This window comes from Mesoplodon mirus (assembly GCF_964341445.2).
Source record: "Mesoplodon mirus genome assembly, chromosome: 3".
In the NCBI taxonomy this organism is placed as follows: domain Eukaryota; kingdom Metazoa; phylum Chordata; class Mammalia; order Artiodactyla; family Ziphiidae; genus Mesoplodon; species Mesoplodon mirus.
Genome location: NC_138978.1, coordinates 18,954,042 through 18,960,552, shown reverse-complemented (window position 1 = coordinate 18,960,552; position 6,511 = coordinate 18,954,042).

Sequence of the window (6,511 nt, the reverse complement as noted above, 5' to 3'; positions counted from 1 at the left end):
ACCAAGAGGACATGGACGACCTCCAGGCTACTGATGGCCCTTGGTGCCTTCAAAGCTCTTTACCTACCCATGCCGTAAAGGGGGACAGTGACCATTACAAACCCAGCTGTGTGGAGCTTGAGAGCCAGCAATAGCTCTAGAATTCCTTATAGAGGGGGCTTGGGGTGGTCATCTGGATAGAAGGAGAGAGTAGGCCTGGAAAGTTGGTTAGAGCTAAGTTATAGATCAACTACAGATAAATACGTATATAAAAGCCTTTTTTTTTTTTGGCTTGCAGGATCTTAATTCCCCAACCAGGGATCGAACCTGGGGCCCCGGCAGTGAAAGCTCCGAGTCCCAACCACTGGACCGCCAGGGAATTCCCAAGATGAACAGTATTAATGGCATTTTCTAAACATGCTTTAATCTCCACTTCACATAAAATTAAGAAAACTTAATTGCCCAGATCAAAGAATAGGAATATCGAAGATGTTTTGAGGGACAATGGAGATTATCAAGGTCCCCAAACCCTCCCCAACCTCCGCCCCCAGGCCTTTGCTCAGTGAGAAAAACCACCCAGAGTCCCCATGTTAGAGCTCAAATACCATTCACTCACTTATTCATTCAATAAAGTTACTCATGATCATAGCTAACTCTTCTTTTTTAAAAATAAATTTATTTATTTACTTATTTTTGGCTGCTTTGGGTCTTCGTTACTGCGCGTGGGCTTTCTCTAGTTGCAGCGAGCAGGGGCTATTCTTCGTAGCGGTGCAGGGGCTTCTCACTGTGGTGGCTTCTCTTGTTGTGGAGCATGGGCCCTAGGCGCGCGGGCTTCAGTAGTTGTGGCGCATGGGCTTAGTTGCTCTGTGGCATGTGGGATCTTCCTAGACCCGTGTGCCCTGCGTTGGCAGGGGGATTCTTAACCACTGCACCACCGGGAAGTTCCCATAGCTAACTCTTACTTTGCTCTTACTAACTCTTACAAAGTAAGAGCTCTTACTTTGCTCTTACTTTGCTCTTACTAACTCTTACTTACTTTGCCTTGCGTGTGCTAGGGCCTGTGCTAAATGCATGATTTGCTTTATTTCATATAATATTCACCACAAGGTAGATAATGTCAGTATTGCCCATATTTTACTGATGAGGACACTTGAGCTCCTGGAAATCAGAGGTGGATCTCAAATCTGAATTTGCTGGGCTCTCATCCATCCCAGAACTCACGGGGAGCTGGTTTAATGGACATGCAAGGGGTGCAGGTTTTGGCATCAGACCAATCTGATGACCAATCTCCTTCTGCCTCTTGTTACCAACTGTATACCTAGGCAAGTTAGCTCATTACTCTGTGCCCCCTTTCCTCGTTAACACAATGGGACAACACTGCTACTCACCTATGGTGAAGCATGGTGACCAGGGTCAGATTCTGCCCAGGAAGCTTTCCCATGTCTTTTGTTTTGGTTCTTTAAGGGGAGACCTCCTGGCGAGGTGTCAGTCACTGTGCTCCCACCCTCTGGTAGGTAGAGGCAGTTGACACAAGATGGCCAGTCAGAGACCTCACTTTTCTGCTGAGTCAGTGGGAATGCTGGTTTCTCCCACAGTCATTGCTAAACTAGGAGGATGTGACTATGGCTGACAGCTACTTGCCCTCTGGGTAGAGAGAGCCTGCTTGTGAAGTGAAGCCAGGTGAAGAGAAGCAGAGCTGAGAGATGAAGGGAAAGAACCCTGATTTCTCTTTGAGCTTCTGGATCCAGCCCTGCCTGAAGGCACACTTCTAGACTTTCCTTTAATTGAGCCAATAAACTCACTTCTTTCTTAAACTTGTTCGAGTTTTGTTTGCCAACCTGGTGGCATCTAGACTAACATATTACCTCCTAGGATTGTTGTAAAAATCAAGTGAGATAAAATAAGTGAAGCTCTTAGCATAGTTACTGGCATGTGATAAGTTTTCAAAAAGTATTAGCTCATATTATAATGAATACTGTGTGCCAGGCCCTGTGCAGGACACTAGGGAATCAGGTGAATGAGACTTGGTATCTGCCTTTGAGAATATCACACTCTAGTGAAGGAGACAGACAAATCAATAGACAGATATAAAGCACTTAAGACATGATTAAGTACTGGGTCCCATGGCAATACTGAATAACTAATTGTCTGGAGGGAGTGGTGGGTAGGTGGATTGGAAAAAGATTCCCAGATGACATGAGGTTAAGAGGAGTCTTAAATGATGGGTGGGTATTCATAGTGGACAAGGTGGGTGTTATGGGTTGAATTGTGTCACCCTCCCCAAAGAAATGCTGAAGTCCTAACCCTCGGTACCTTGGATATGACCTTGTTTGGAAATAGAGTCACTGGAGATATAATTAGTTAATCTAAGGCCATACTGGAGTAGTGGTCCCCTAATCCAAAATGACTGGCATTCTTATAAGAAAATAATCATGTGAAGATACAGAGACATAGGGAGAATACTATGTATAGATGGAGACAGAGATTGGAGTAATGCATCTACAAGCCAAGGATTGCCGGCCATCACCAGAAGGTAGGAGGGAGGCATGGAACAGATTCTTCCTCCTAGCCCTCGAAAGGAACCAACACTGCTGACACCTTGATTTTAGATTTCTAGCCTCCAGAACTGTGAAAGAATACATTTCTATTGTTTTAAGCCATCTAGTTTCTGGTACTTTGTTATGGCGGCCGTAGGAAACTAATAAGTGGATATAGCAAATGCTGTCAGTGCTTCACCTGTACCCTTAGCCACCACAGAGGTCACCTCCAGTTTTAGTGGATAGATCCTGGCTTCTGCCTAAAGCATACCTTAGGCTCAGCCCATACTTAAGGAAGGCCAGAAATGTTAGGGAATTAACACCCTTAGAAGGATTAGGATCCATAATTTATCAAGAATCCCTAAAATCAGTAAGAAAAAGACAAACACCTCAATAGAATAGGCAGAAAACTTGAACAATTTTACAGAAGAAATGGGGTAAAAAGAATTCTACAAGTTTTCAAGATTTCAAACTTGGCCACATAAAAATTAAGGAGTTTTGTTCAGTTGAGGACTTCCTAGACAAAGCTATCAGAAGGTTAAAAAACAGGGGAAAAAAACCTATCTTTTTCATGGCTAGATAATAGCAAATGGGTCACATGGTCACTATGTAACAAACTCATGGCAAATTAACAAGCAAAAGACAGGAAATTCTGTAGAAAAATGGACAAAGGATAGTATGAGTAGGCAATTTACAGAAGGGGAAATGCAAATGGCTAGGAGGTATTTGCTCAATACTTCTTATAGTCACAGAAATGAACTTAAGACAATGAGATGTTACTTTACATCTATCAAAGTGGCAAAGAGAAAAAAAAGTAGTAGGAGGATAAGTGTTGGCAAAGATGAGGGGACACTGGAACCCTCTGTACTCCTGCTGGGATTTCAAACTAGTGCAGTTTTCTGGAGAGCAATCTAGCAGGACTTAATGAAATTATGGATGTGTTTACCTTGACATTCACTGATCCCAACCCTAGGTAAACAGAGACACTCTCACATATATCCATAAAGGGATTTGTATGAGGATGTTTTCTGAAAAGTTTTACTTTTCACTTTTAAGTTTTTCATTCATCTGGAATTAAAATTTTTATTAATTCTGGTGTGAGGTAGAGACCCAGTTTAACTTTTTCCCATATGGATATCCAGTGATTCCAGTACCACTAATTGAATACTCTGTCCTTTCCCCAGAGAACCACAATGACAGCCATGTCAAATTTCAATTCTATATGTGAGTGGGACTTGTTTTGGACTCTATTATGTTCCATTGGTGAATTTTTTCACTCCTACACCCATACCATACCTGTCTTTATTATAACTTTATAATAAGTATTGATTTCTGGAGGCCAAATACCCTTACCTCCCCCCATCCCCGCCTGCCACTTGAGCCTTTGCTCTTCTCTGTGCATTTTATAATCAAGTTTTCAATATCCACTGAAAACTTTCTTATCTGGCCTCTGAAGGAATTTGTAAAATGTTGGAGTAATCTATTTGACTTTCTGGAAGAATTTTCTTGTAAAACCATCCTGAACCTCATGTTTTCTTTTAAGAAAAAAATTTAAACTATCAATTGAATTTCTTTAAATATTATAGAGCTATTTGAGTTTTCTATTGCTTCTTGAGTCGGTTTTAGTAAACTAGTTGTGTGTGTTTTTTTTAAAGGGTTAGGGCCACTGCAGTGAAAGCCCAGAATCCCAGGCAACCAGGGAACTCCCCTATAAAACTCTTTTCAAAATCATGTTTTAAATATTTAGAATTATAAAGCAAGCCAGTTGTATTAAAATACAGTTATCAGAATAGTTAAAATATTTGTATACTTTTAAATTAATGCATTAAATAACAAGCTCTAACAGTAAGCCTAATAACTACTGTGATTTTGAAGTCATGATAGGAGTAAAATGTATTTTGGAATGCTGCAATAAAGTGATGTGAAAATATTTATGATTTACATTGGTGACAAAGTCACAGGTACTGTAATATTTCTGTGATTTGTTGTCTACCTTTATGAATGATGGGAAGGCTAAACTTTAGTTAGAAGTTAGTAAAATTAAAGGCGTATTTTTTTCCTTCTAAGTTCATGGACTCCCTGAATTCTATCCAATGACTCAGTGGGAGTCCATGGGCCCTACAATAAGAACCCTTGCCTCGTTTTTAAATCTTTTCTTCCTTTGCTGTGAGTCTGTTATAAATGACGTATTATTGGCTTTAAAAATATTTCTTCTAAAAGTCTCTGTCTTTTGGTCAGATACTTCAATCCATTTACACTTACTGTAATTATTGTTATATTTTAGATGTTCCCTGCCATCTTTTTTTTTAAAATAGATCTTTATTGGAGTATAATTGCTTCATAATACTGTGTTAGTTTCTGTTGTACAACAAAGTGAATCAGCCACATGCATACATATGTCCCCATATCCCCTCCCTCTTGAGCCTCCCTCTCATCCTCCCTATCCCACCTCTCTAAGTCATCAGAAAGCACGGAGCTGATCTCCCTGTGCTATGCTGCTGCTTCCCACTAGCTAACTATTTTACATTCAGTAGTGTATATATGTCAATGATACTCTCACTTTGCCCCAGCTTCCCCCTCCAACCCTGTGTCCTCGAGTCCATTCTCTATGTCTACATCTTTATTCCTGCCCTGCAACTAGGTTTATCAGTAACTTTTTTTTTTAGATTCCATATATGTGTTAGCATACAGTATTTGTTTTTCTCTTTCTGACTTACTTCACTCTGTATGACAGACTCTATGTCCATCCACCTCACTACAAATAACTCAGTTTCGTTTCTTTTTATGGCTGAGTAATATTCCATGGTATATATATGCCACATCTTCCTTATCCATTCATCTGTCGATGGACATTTAGGTTGCTTCCATGTCCTGGCTATTGTAAATAGAGCTGCAGTGAACATTGTGGTACATGACTCTTTTTGGATTATGGTTTTCTCAGTGTATATGCCCAGTAGTGGGATTGCTGGGTCATATGGTAGTTCTGTTTTTAGTTCTTTAAGGAATTGTTTTCCATAGTGGTTGTATCAATTTACATTTCCACCAACAGTGCAGGAGGGTTCCCTTTTCACCACACCCTTTCCAGCATTTATTGTTTCTAGAGTTTTTGATAATGGCCATTCTGACTGGTGTGAGGTGATATCACATGGCAGTTTTGACTTGCATTTCTCTAATAATTAGAGATGTTGAGCATCTTTTCATGTGCCTCTTGGTCATCTGTATGTCTTCCTTGGTGAAATGTCTGTTTAGGCCTTCTGCCCATTTTTTAACTGGATTGTTTGTCTTTTTGATATTGAGCTCCAAGAGCTGTCTGTATATTTTGGAGATTAATCCTTTGTCTGTTGTTTCATTTGCAAATATGTCCTCCCATTCTGAGGGTTGTCTTTTTGTCTTGTTTATGGTTTCCTTTGCTGTGCAAAAGCTTTTAAGTTTAATTAAGTCCCATTTGTTTATTTTTGTTTTTATTTATGTTACTCTAGGAGGTGGGTCAAAAAAGATCTTTCTGTGATTTACATCAAAGAGTGTTTTTCCTATGTTTTCCTCTAAAAGTTTTATAGTGTCTGGTCTTACATTTAAGTCTTTAATCCATTTGGAGTTTATTTTTGTGTATGGTGTTAGGGAGTGCTCTAATTTCATTCTTTTACCCATAGGTGTTCAGTTTTCCCAGCACCACTTATTGAAGAGGCTGTCTTTTCTCCACTGTATGTTCTTGCCTCCTTTGTCATAAATTGGGTACCCATATGTGCATGGGTTTATCTCTGGGCATTCTATCCTGTACCATTGGTCTATATTTATGTTTTTGTGCCAGTACCATACTGTCTTGATTACTGTAGCTTGTGGTATAATTTGAAGTCAGGGAGCCTAATCCCTTCAACTCCGTTTTTCTTTCTCAAGATTGCTTTGGCTATTCGGGGTCTTTTGTGTTTCCGTACGAATTGTAAAATTTTTTGTTCTAATTCTGTGAATAATGCCATTGGTAGTTTGATAGGGATTGC